The sequence below is a fragment of the Thamnophis sirtalis genome, unplaced genomic scaffold, assembly GCF_051295495.1.
Source record: "Thamnophis sirtalis isolate CommonGarterSnake01/CBP01778 unplaced genomic scaffold, rThaSir2_p1.2 scaffold_5, whole genome shotgun sequence".
Lineage (NCBI taxonomy): Eukaryota > Metazoa > Chordata > Lepidosauria > Squamata > Natricidae > Thamnophis > Thamnophis sirtalis.
Window position 1 is genome coordinate 33492015 of NW_028261385.1, and position 13316 is coordinate 33505330.

Genomic DNA, 13316 nt, shown 5'->3' on the forward strand with positions numbered 1-13316 from the left:
ACTCTCCCCCCCAAAAGAGGTAAAGACACACACAAACATGCACACAAACACCTGTGGTCATTTAATTTGGCCCATTGGCAACAAGCGCACTTTAATGTGCTATATTATTTTCCAGTTTCTGGCTTTTGCTTCTGGTTTCCTGCAAAATGGTTTCTCCCCCATTTCTGCTGTTATTACATGTACTTTTCAGCTTTTCTTATTCTTATCCACCTTCTTTAATCAAGTTGCATTCTTATTAGACTTCTTTGTCTTCTTCTGGGTTGACTGTATCTATACTCAGAACTGCACTGTTTCTTCCTTGTCAGGTATTGATTCATTCACTGTAGCCTCTCCATTGATTCTTTTCAAATATCCTCTCCTAGTTAGACTCAATCTGTAATAGCAAAGCATTATTTGTTTTCATTTACACAAATAACTATATATATTTATTATGGAATTCCTAGATTAATCACTCTGCTGAACGCCTAATTCCCACAGTATGTCTCATGTTTAAGGATATATATCCATGTAGTATGCCTGTATTACTATTATCCTCATGTTCTCTATTATCTTCTCCTATTGGTATATTATGATTATATTACTCTGTTGTTTGTATGTACACTTAGAGCTTATGCATCAAAGACAAATTCCTTGTGTGTCCAATCACACTTGGCCAATAGAGTATTCTATTATATTCTACTGTTGGACTGGAAAAGTATAGAATAAGGTTTAAAGGATTCATAGTGGAAATAACACTTATTATTGTTCCAACCGCAACTATAAAAACAGACACTGCTAAATATTGCTAAAACTGATTTCCTGATGATTTCCTTTCTCTGCAATAGATTCTTAATGACATTTATCCAAATGTTTTCCAGGTAGCACAAAGATCAAATATGTCATGTTTACGGTAAATAAATCTGACAAGAGGTATGGCCATTCTTTCTTTCTTTTTTTGATTATACACTCTATCCTTTGCCCTAAAGCCTTCATTTCTGTAACACAATGATGGTCTGAATACAAATACAGGCTAACACTAAATGATAGCAAAGAACATGGTTAAAACAAAAGAGTATATGATTATGTCCTTGAGTAGCAGTAAAAGTGCTTCTTTAATGGAAAATCAGTTAGCTGACATCATCAAGGAAGCAAAATACTGTGTTTCCTAATATATGTGTTTTACAGAATAAAATGTTGCCACTCGTGATCTTGAAGCCTCTTCTGAATTGATTCTGGAGTTGCTCATTCCCATGATGCTGGCTAGTTTTAGGACCTGACTCGTATCTTTGTAGTTCTGTGCTGATATATGTGGAACTAGAGCAGAGCTAGACATTCCTTCCTTCCTTCCTTCCTTCCTTCCTTCCTTCCTTCCTTCCTTTCTTTCTTTCTTTCTTTCTTTTTTTGCAATGCAGCAGCTCATGGACAATTTATTTCCCATTCAGGTTCCTTATAATATCTTCCTAGTAGTAAATAAACTATTGACCAGGTTCTGCTGCAATCTAAGCCATGCTAGGAAAAGGGAAGAGATGGATTTAGAAAGGGTCAAGAAAACCAGTGATGGGATGCAAAAAAATTTACTACCGGTTCCGTGGGCATGGCTTGGTGGGCGTGGCATGGCTTGGTGGGCGTGGCATGGCTTGGTGGGCATGGCAGGAGAAGGATACTGTAAAATCTCCATTTCCTCCCCATTTCCTCAGCTGGGACTCGGGAGGCAGAGAATAGATGCGGGCGGGGCCAGTCCAAGGTAATATTTACCAGCTCTCCAAACTACTCAAAATTTCTGCTACCGGTTCTCCAGAACTGGTCAGAACCTGCTGAATACCACCTCTGAAGGCAACAACAACAACAAATAAGGCATCAGCTGTGAGGGATGAAACAGGATCTCCAGGAATCACTTGGCTGGAATGGGTGCTATAGAAATTGAATTAATAAATAAAATCACACCAGATAAGCCCCTTTTCATCCCACTGCATGTCACAAATGACAGTTTAAGAGTGAAGGTTATAGAAGTGACCGATGCCAAATGCACATCACATACATATTATTTCACCATTATAACCCTCAAGTGATGGAGACTGAAGGCAATATAAATAGTTAGCGTCCTCTCACCTATCAAATGACCAGGGCAATGCATGCATATCCAGAAAATGTGAATGGAAGGGTCAACATTGTCTCTTGCCGTGGATTTCCCCTGAGAGGTTATATTACATAGCAGCTGCAGTGGCTCAGAAAGGCTGAATGATATTGGGGGTAGTGGGTGGGGGCGGGGAATAGATGTCAATAGAACATGAAAAGTGAGGAAATGCGTGTCACGATGCCACAATGCTAACTCCCTAACTTATAGATTTTGGGGGGGGGAATTTGGATGTAAGTACATAAGGCCAAGGTGTGCATCCTGATCTTACTGCTCAGTATAATAATTTCCCTTCTGAGGAGATTCTCAGTCAGCCAGGTCATGGTTATCCCAAAGATGCTTTTTCAAGAGGCGATTGGAGTTTCTGATTTTTCTCTGAAGGCGTTTCGCTTCTCATCCAAAAAGCTTCTTCAGGAGCTGAAGTAGAGCTGAAGAAGCTTCTTGGATGAGAAGCGAAAGCAGTGATGGGTACCTACTGGTTCGGACTGGTTTGGCCAAACCGGTAGTGGTTTGGTGGCCAGTTCCAGTGACTCAGGCCTGCCACGCTTCCAAACTGATTGTCCAAGAGGCACCATAGGTGCCGTCATCTTGTTTTTTGCTTCTGCGCATGTGCAAAGCAATTTTTATTAGCACGCATCAAGTGCTCACCCGTGACACAGCTATGAGCAAACCTGCAGTAGTGATTGCTGGAACCCACCCCAAGAGAAACATTGTCAAAGAAAAAGCACCTTTGGGGTTCCCATCATTTACTTTAAGTAAAGGAAGACTCTGGATCAATAAAAGGAATACTCCCATGCCCAAACTATAATTAAACTATGCAACTGCTGTCATCGGGTATATGGCACATTAGATGGTTTTAGAAAGGAACAATAGCAATAGCAGTTAGACTTATATACCGCTTCATAGGGCTTTCAGCCCTCTCTAAGCGGTTTACAGAGTCAGCATATCGCCCCCACAGTCTGGGTCCTCCTTTCACCCACCTTGGAAGGATGGAAGGCTGAGTCAACCTTGAGCCGGTGAGATTAGAACCGCTGAACTGCAGATAACAGACAGCTGAAGTGGCCTGCAGTACTGCACCCTAACCACTGCACCACCTCGTCTCTTTAACAGAATAATTCATGTAAATGATTACAATAGCTACTAGTGTTATGGTTATACAGTATATCCTGAATTCCCTGATGTCAGCCGAAGTTCAGATTGAATTTGGCATTTTACCTACCTGTTACCTACCTGTTGAGTCCTTCCCAAGGACCTGGGATAGTCAAATATTGTTGTTTGATAGTGTTGAAGATACCATCACAGACTTTTCCAAACAAAGTTTCCTTTTGCAACTGACTGATGGCGATTTTGTCGATGCCGATGTATGATGCTCAAGTAATGGTCCAGAGGTTTTGGGATTACATCCAAGATGCCTATTACTACTGGTACTATCTTTGCTTTATTTTGTTGTTTGACTTCTATTTACAAATCTTTGCATTTTATTATTTTTGTTTTCTAGCTCCTTCTATTCTTCTGCCTCCAGGATTGCAGTGTCCAGTATTCACACATTTTTGTCCTTCTTATTGACAATCGTTAAGTCTGGGGTGTTATATGACAGGTGTCTGTTTGAATTCTCAAGCACTTTAACTTCTTCGTTTTCTATTACTTTGTCTATTTTATAATCCCACCAGTTGTTGCTTGCAGGAAAATATCTTGCAGATATTTCAATGCATAGTTGCTACTTTGTCCTTTCATTAAGTTACTGGAATTGCTTATGCTTGTCTGGAGGGGCCAGAGACATTTATACATCATTTCTTTCCTTTTATTCTATTACTCTTTTTGTATTTCTGTTTTTTCTTTTCACATTTTTATAGTTAATATTAGGTTTTTTATTTTTAAAATCCCCCCCCCCCGCCAAAAAAAGAATAGCACCTGAAAACCAAATGGTACCCAGTGTAGCTTGTAAAACCATGGCATAAAAACATGGTTATTGTGGCTTAATGTTGTAGCATGCCCAACTCTGCCTGAACTGCTGCATTCAGAGCCAGCTGTAACTTCTAAGTGATCTTTAAGGACTATATCGCAAAAGTCCATTCACTGGGTGACCAGAACAGAAGTAACCATCTGAAGGGCCTCCCAATGTAGGGATGGATATAACTAACACAGTAGACCAGGGGTCAGCAACCTTAAACACTCAAAGAGCCATTTGGACCCATTTCTCACAGAAAAAAAAACCACTGGGAGCCACAAAACCTTTCCCGTGCCTGATTATTTCCTGAGCATCCACAAAACTAGCATATGTATTTGAATTAAAGGTTCTGTTTTTTTCTGAAACTTTTCTTTTCTTGGATTTATCCATGATTGGCCTAATGGGGGTCAAAAAGCTTAATAAATCACATGATGGCAGGTGTTGCACATTGGCGGGTGTGACACATATTTTGAGTGACAGGGAGCCACAGCAGAGGGATAAAAGAGCCACATGCAGCTCCAGAGCTGCGGGTTGCTGACTCCTGCAGTAGACGAATCCATGTGAGAGCTCTCTTGTGTGAGAGCTCACCATCACTTTGACTAGGAACAGGAACTTCTAGACGGTTCCACCACAAAACCGCGTTCGACTAAAGGGCGCTCGACGAAACCGCGTAGCTGACGTCATCACAGGGCGACAACAGCGCGGAGAGAGAAGCACGCTGTAAACGCTAAACCTAAAATTAACACCTAAACCTAACCCCCCTAAACCTAATCCTAAACCTAACCCTAAACCTAACCCTTAACCTAACCCTAAACCTAACCCTAAACCTAACTCTTAAGCTAACCCTAAACCTAATCCTAACCCTTAACCTAACCCTAAACCTAACCCTAACCCTTAACGTAATCCTAAACCTAACCCTAACCCTTAACCTAACCCTAAACCTAACCCTAAACCTAACCCTAAACCTAACCCTTACCTTAACTTGAATCGGCTTGCTTTCAAAGCGCTATTTAAAGCGCCCTTCTTTCTCCGCGCTCGCTGTTGTCGCCCTGTTGATGACGTCAGCGACGCGGTTTAATCGGGCGCGCTTTAGTCGAGCGCGGTTTTGTCGTGCCTCTAGACTGCACACCAGATTCCATTGTGGAATCATACCCTCAATACAGACAAAAAAATAGAAAGCCTACAGGACCAAAGAGCCCATATAACTACAGTCACTCATTTGGTAGGATTGAGCCTGACTCTGTTCCTCTCACCCAGACCTGTACAATTTCTAGACTCTGGGGAAAGAATGTGACATCACTTGATTGGGCGAGAGCTACGATGTACAGTAGGCCCTGATTCTGAACTGATGGATAACCTTGGATAATGTTTACATCTATCTTCTCAATGGGCATATGCCAATGTAACCTCAGTTGAAAATTCCTGTGGATAGAAATTTCAGCATCAGCTACACAGTTCAAAAATCCCTGAAGCATTTCAATAAATGAGATTGCAAAATATTTGAATATGCATGGAAAATCTTATCTTTACAGCAGAGCCACTTACATTATAACCATATCTTTTCAATAATCACTTTATGTCAAGGATGTGACAAACACAACTCTCATAATAAACAAAGCTTGCATTTTTATAGACTTTTAAGTGAGTGAGCATGACTTACACATGCATATCTAAGATAGCCAACTCAACACATAAATGACTTTTGTCATTTCATTTTCTTGTAGGAAATAAAGCAAATTGCATGTTCCCTGAAATGAGTTCCTCCTGTGCAGCACATCAGTATGGGGATAATATCAAAGTTGTGTTTATGTGTCCAAGAAAATGTTTATATATACATTTATGAATGAGATTTTATGTCACTATAAGTAAATATCAGGATATATACATGCATATATAGAAATATGGAAGTATTGACGTATTCTATGTGTTCAGGTAAACATGTTTATAAAAAGAATGTTGAATATGAGTATGTTCACTTGCATATGTTCATTGATAGTACAAAACAATAAATCCTTACAACACAAGAATGTGTCAAAATTCACTATAATACTGTTCTTGCACTTCTAAAATACCTTTCCTCCTGACTGGCTAAAAAAAATATGAGCAAAAATTTCTATCTTGAAAGAATGGTCATATGAGCACAACAAGCAGGATTTCTGCTAATGACTATGTTTGGCAGATCATTGAGAGAGATAAAAGTCCTTCTATCCGATTGCCTAGTAGTTATTTAGTATTCTATAGATTGGCAGCAAAATATAGCCTAACTGATATGTGTCTGAATAGCAGATATGCTGCTAGGGAAGCATTTTCGGCAGTGGTGTTATGTGTCAAGGGCTAAACTCAGTACAGATGTGGTGAGTTGTTCCATTTTTAAATCTTCCTTTTCAAATATATAGAAACATACAAATACACAGACAGAGACATTATGTCATTTAGAATCACCTTCCCCACCACACAAACACACACACAATTACAACTACTTTTTGAAGGAAAATGAACTAGAAAGGAGAGGCAGGGACCAGTTAGACTTCCCATCCTACCAAAGTCAGAGGATAGAGCTTCAGGAAATGATGACCTTTCCTCCTTTAAACTCTATTTCTAAACTATCATTTCCCCAATTGGATTGGGGAAATAAATAATGATCTTGTGCCCTGAGAAGGTGATCTTTTCTCATTTCACAAGAAAACAAAGAGAAAGGAATCCTTCCCAGCCACATTTTAAATTGCTGAAGGAGATAGTCTAAGAAAGAAGAAGTGAATCATTGCGAGGGCGTCCTATATAAAATAAATAAAACTAACAAATCATGTTTCATCTTAATTTTGGCTAATAGAGATTAGTCAAATGTTTAGCACATGTTTTAAAATGTGTTCTTTTCCAGTCACCAAACTCTTGGATGGTACCTTTTAATTAACTGTAGCTAATTAAAAAGAAGGAAGTAAAATGTTCCTTATAATTCTGTTATGCATTTTCAGGAAAGGGCTACATGTAAATAGTATGTGGGAATGACCTTGGCAGACAAGAGGAAGTGTGCAGAGCCTCTTCCTCCTCTCTGCCAAGGTCATTCTCACATACTATAACACTAAGCGACTTCTGTTCAGAACCATATATATATGGTGCCACCAGTCGTCCTTGCTTAACAACATTAATTAGGACTGGAATTTCCCTCGCTAAGCAATATGATCATAAAGCACAGTATCACATGTCTGTAATGCTTATAGCTCAGGAAACTGTGGGTTGTTAACAGAGGATCTCATGTGACTGTGATTTGCAAAACATGAAGATCTCATATTTCATATGTAATAAGGTACTTGTTCAGGAGTTGTCCAATGTTCATGGGAGAGAGACATTGGTCCAATTAATGATGCCAGAAGACCTTTCAATAGTCCTTTCCTCAAGAAAATGATGAGATACAGCTTCCCTAAGCACTGTACCAGATGGTGATTTAATTGATCTGGACCTTTGCAATAGCCAATAGCCAGTAAGTTAAAATTTGAACTGTAAATGTCTTACCAAATCTGAGTTCTTTAAATTGCAGTCATTCATTCCAGAATGTGATATGTCCAATAAAATTATATTACAGTACTATATCTATGACTTTGGAAATGAACACGGAGAAAAAAGAATATTTTGGCTAGAATAAAGAGTCCACTTCAAAGAAATATGCTCTGTGTTGGACACCATCATAGAGAGAGATAATTTGCGTAGTTATGATAAATGTTCTGGGCTCTACTATAAAAAAAGCTAGCAACTGTTTCAAAGGAATGTAAGATTAAGCACATTTCAGCACTTATCTGAGGACCTGTCTTGTTGGCCATGTACTGTCTTGTTTTCACTATGCAGTACATAGAAATGCTTTTGACATTTATGAACCGAAGAGCAGTGGTATTTCTGAGAATTTAAAAAAGAAAAGGAAAACCTAACCAGGCATTCTTCTGAGAACTATTTTTGCTCAGGTGGGGTGGGGGGGAATCAACACAAGCCAACTTGTCTAGTCGCTGCTTGCTAAAGACCTGTGTTAATACATGTGAGTAGGGAGCAGTTTGCTTTCTTGAACAGAGCTAGTTCCTGGTTTTTTCTTCATTTGTTTGCAGAAAGAATTCCTTTGCAGAAATGACGTTTTAAATCTGTACCCCACCATTTCCTTGTTTTATTACAAAGGCCCTTTAAACTTGGACGTTCAAAGAAAAATATAATATTGGCACAAATGTTGAATACTGTAAAAATGTTGTTTCATGTTAAAGAAGATAGCCTTATATGTTCTAACCTGTGCGGAGGATATAGTGCAAACATAATGTGACCTCTGCAAAGAAGCAAAGCACAGAATCCTTCTTCTTTTCTAGAAGGCCAAATTGAGAGAAAGAAACTCTTCATTTACTAAACTAAACAGTGAAGGAAGTTAGCACCCACCCCGCTACTAGAAGAATGAAACGTTTTAGGAAATATTTTAAAAAGCAGAATATTATATTTCCTTGGATGAGAAAAGGAGAAACATGTTTTTAAAGACAAAGCAGCTTCCTGCAGCTCCCCCCCCCTTTCAGCTCCAGGGTGATGGGATTAAGACATGGCTTTCAGGACATGATAGGATTAGCCCTCTACCCATCTCATCACATGGCACCTGGGAAGATTACATCACCCAGCAAGGCTTAACCAAGCCTGGGACACAGATAGCCTACAAAGTTTGCTAAGACTTCTGTCCCCCAGGAGTCTGACAGCCAATGGGATACATTTCTTACACAGGAACAGGAAGCTCTAAGGCAGGGGGTATGATCTCTCTCTCTCTATCTCTCTCTCTCTCTCTCTCTCTCTCTCTCTCTCTCTCCCTCCCTCCCTCCCTCCCTCCCTCCCTCCCTCTCTCTCTTTCCCCTGTGCTTTTTCCCTCAGGACCTCAAAGCATGTGGTCCTGTCCAGGGGTGGGTTGCTGCCAGCATTACTGCAGGTTTGGTGCGTGCGAACCGGTGTGAACCGGTAGGAACCCACCACTGCTTCTGTCCACCATTTAACCATCTTTCCAAATAGTCTCCATATTTCCAGTGTCTTTCTCCCCACTTGGAACTGAACCCAGATGGACATTTCTTCCAACAACAGTCACTTAGTGTGTTGAGATTGCAATTTCCAAAATTTTCAGTGACCAAACTGGCATCCTTAAAAGTGCTTCCTACTTTATCCAGAGGATGCCAGGTCACAAAATGTGATAATAACAGGTAATAATAGGGCTGGATAGTGTATCTGGACAAAGCCTGTTATTTCTATTGACAAGCTGCATTTTCTCTGTACATCGGCAAGAAATCCCATTCAGGCTGCTTAGTTCTTTCTTTAATTCCACACGATCCAAGTAAGATCTTAAATGAAAAGAAGAAGAAAAACATGAAGTTCTCCTTGGCAAAATGGAAATTAACATTAATTCAACCCCCAATCTCTTTCTAGCAAGGCTACAGAGGGGGCCATCATTTTATTTTAGTTTTAGCAAGATTTGTTTTCCTATCAGCAAATGCCAGAGTTAGAATTCACCCCTTCTCACAGGAGATCCTGTTACTTAGTGGTGGTATTAAGAAACTTGACCAAAGGGCCATGGAATGCAGCCGTCTGCATGCTTCCCTGAAACCACTGGCTCTTCCACTCTTCAAATACAAATATTTTTGTATTTGAAAACCTCCCATGCAAAGTGCAGCCACAGACAGCAGAATGGGGGAACCAAAAATACAAAGCCAAGCCTTAACACATGTCAGGGCCTTCCAGGCAAAAGCATGCAGTGGTGGGGAGGAAAAAGCCAGAGACATACACAGCCCACCTCTCAACACTCAGTCACTTTGTTATTCAGCTGTCTTTCCCTCAATTGTCCTTCTGAAGGAAGGTTATGGCTCGATAAAGCCATGGTCATGAGGGTAAAATGTGTAGCAAAGATGGATAAAATCCTAGATAAATAAATACATGTGCGTGGGTTAATTTTCAGTTTCACCTATCACGCATCAATTGATGCACTGAAGGAAGTTTTAGAATAAGGCCCATTTCTATGAGACTAATTGTTTGTTTATACATAATTGCTAACATTTACTTTTTTACAAGGATGTGGTCGTAGGGGATTCCTGGTAAAATATTTGTAGCATTTATCAACTTGGTATTTGCTTTCTTGTGATTGTTTTCAATTTTGTATGTATTTTTTTCTGTAAATTTTTGTCTGTTTGGTTGCAGAATCTCTGTTTTTTTTTTTTCTGATGTTCCTAAACGTTTCTTCTTTTGTAAACAAAAAACCAAAAAAAAAAAACCCTCTGCAGTAAAAAAAAAAATTGTTGCCACCAAAATAACTTCTCATTTTGAGATAATCCTAAACCAAAAAAAAAAAAAAAACCTGAAGAAGAAACAACTAAAACAAAAAAGCAAATGGTTCTCAATAACAGCAATTTACATATCTCCAGCAAACTTATATCCCACAGTTTCAGAATATTTATAAAAGGTGAAATAATCCGTATTCTTATTTGTGGATAAACAATTGAATTGAACAACTGAGTGGGATCGCAAATGTAATAATAGCAGCAACTTATATATTCATTAGTATGAATAAATACTGGGAGAACAAGGGTAAGTAGCTTTTGGTTTTCTTTTCTTCTTTAAAAGTCTACTATCAGAATTTAATTTAAATTCTAAGAAGACATTGGTATCTCAAAGCCCAAGTAAGATACAAATCTCTAATAGGATCGCAATGCGTGCCACTGAAATAGAGGGAAATCAGTGGTGGGTTCCTCCGGATTCGGCCCGGGTCGGGCTAACTGGTAGTGGCGGAGGCAGGAGGCTCCGCCCACCTGCCCAGAAGCTTCTGCATATGCACAGCATTGCGCATGCACAGAAGCATTGCGCACGTGAACAAGCGTTGTGCATGTGCACAGGCAAACCAGTAGTAAACAAAATTGAAATCCACCATTGAGGGAAACATATATTCTAAGCTGCCTTTTGAGATTGTGACAGAAGTGTTGCCCAAAGTCAGCAAGGCTGCCTTCGTATTGCATAATATAAGCCACCTGGAGTCAGCGCGCATAGAAGCATAGAAGGGTGCATAGAAGCATAGAAGGGTCTTTTGTAAACAAAAAACCAAAAAAACCCTATTTAATATCTTTGGATCTGGACCATTAGCACTTCTTATTCTGACATAGCCATCTATTTGTACAAAACAGTCATGAAAGCCATTGTTGTTGCCTGCAGCCAAAGTTTAAGAACTATGCAAACAGTCACGCTTTTCTTCCCCTATTACTAGTGGGTGTCTTCTGGAGGTCAAGTTTTCTGGACTGTTAAATATTCATTCTCCGTTTGGCAACATCTCCCCCTTCTGGATATAAAATATATACTATGATGTTATATATGCTATTAAAATCCATCAATGGTTAAGTAATATCAGGAAAGGGAAAATTCAGCAAGAAACTGAAGTTCCATATAGAATTGTTATCACAGAATGAAACTCTAAACTGAAATTTGCAGGTTACTGATAGCGGATCGGATAGTTCTTTAATCCATTCATTTCTCATAAGTAAAGGTATTAAGAGTTTCATGAATGAAAGACTTCTGACTTACAAAGAGATTATTTGATTTTGTTCAAAGTGAACAAGGCTGACAAATACCTCCACAGTCACTACATATTCTCCTTGATCTTACTGTTAAAAAGAGAAGCGAGCATTCTGCAAGGATGCAAATGCTGCAACAATGGTGCCCACACATGTCTGCCCGGCATGTGGCAGAACATGTCATGGCTGTATAGGCCTTACCAGCCACCTGCGGCCACATCGTGGACAGCCCACAACCTGTTGTCAAGGTCCTCTTCGAACACGATGGAGGAAATCATCACCACTATTGAAAACCAAATAAATGTATACTCTATTCCAAAGGAGCTTGAATTTATGCTATGAATCACTGGAAAATCAATATCTTCACATCCCAGTTCTCCCACTTGATACCAATCATTCTATGAAACAATAGCACAAGCCCCTTCTTGATCCTTTGAAGCAGTATTCTGAGTATACGGTGTTGAAGAAATGTCCTTCTGGCTTCAGTTCCAAGTGGGGCAAAAGACACTGGAGACATGGAGGCTGCTTGGAAAGATGGTTTTAATGGTGGACAGGACCACATGGCTTGAGCTTCTGAACAGAAAAGGGGGATCAACACAAAGAAAACATACACCTCTTCTGCTGAAAAGATATTGTTTATCTTTAACATAAATAAGGAACATTTATAGTATCTGAAAGCAGGTGTCATTAAGGGATACTATTTCAAAATAACATTCGGAGGTATTTGAGAGCTGCAACCAAAACGTTTGATGGTTCTATGTTGTTTTAGGCACTCCAATTGTAGACCTCTGAGTTACAGCATTGCTTAGACTTAGGTGACTTCCCACGCCTCTGAACACACGTCAGTACAAATATATTATGAGGAAATGAATCTGAATGAAGCTATGATGGAATAGAAGGATGTTCTGATACACAGACTTTGCCCATATGTAATCAAATTGGCTTGCTGTGATTTACTCAAATGGAAGAGGATGCATTAAAATCAGAGATGTATGTTGGGTGCAGTGGTGGGTTGCAGGTGGTACAGCCCAGTACGGGCGTACCAGAGCGTGCCCGGAGCACCGGATACTGTTCCAGTATGGTGCTCCGGAGGGCCCACCCGCCTGCCCGAACTCCTTACAGGTCTTTTAAATCTTTGGCACTTCCATGCATGCACACTGCACGTACAGTGCCTACACAACACTCTGCTGAGCAGCTGGAGCATCGCAGAGGCTCACGGAAGCAGTAAGACAATGTGTGTGCTGTGCGCGGGTGCTGCGTGTGTCCATGTGGACAATGGCAGGTTAGATATTCCCCCCCACTCACAGAGGTTTCCACCAAGATCCTCTGTTCCAGCAGGAACAGAGGTTTAACCCCATTGGTCAAGAGGTCTGACAGATCCCTTTAATAGGGGATGCTGCCCGACCATTCCCCAGCCGGATGTTTACCTGACTTGCAATAAAGAGCTGTTGTTACTGGAGCCTTTGTGTGCCTTCCTTTACCCGATCTAACACTGGTGACGAAGGTGACATGCGAAGGCAACTAGGCGAACAAAAAGAGCAAACGAATCCTTGCAAGTACATCCAGCCCGGAGCATCCTGTGCGGCATCGAGCAAGCCATCGCTGAACGATGAGATTGAATCAGGATGGCTATGCACGCCCCACCAACTCCGTATGATCCAGCCACCGAGCACTGGGAATCATACATGCTATGATTCGAGTGTTT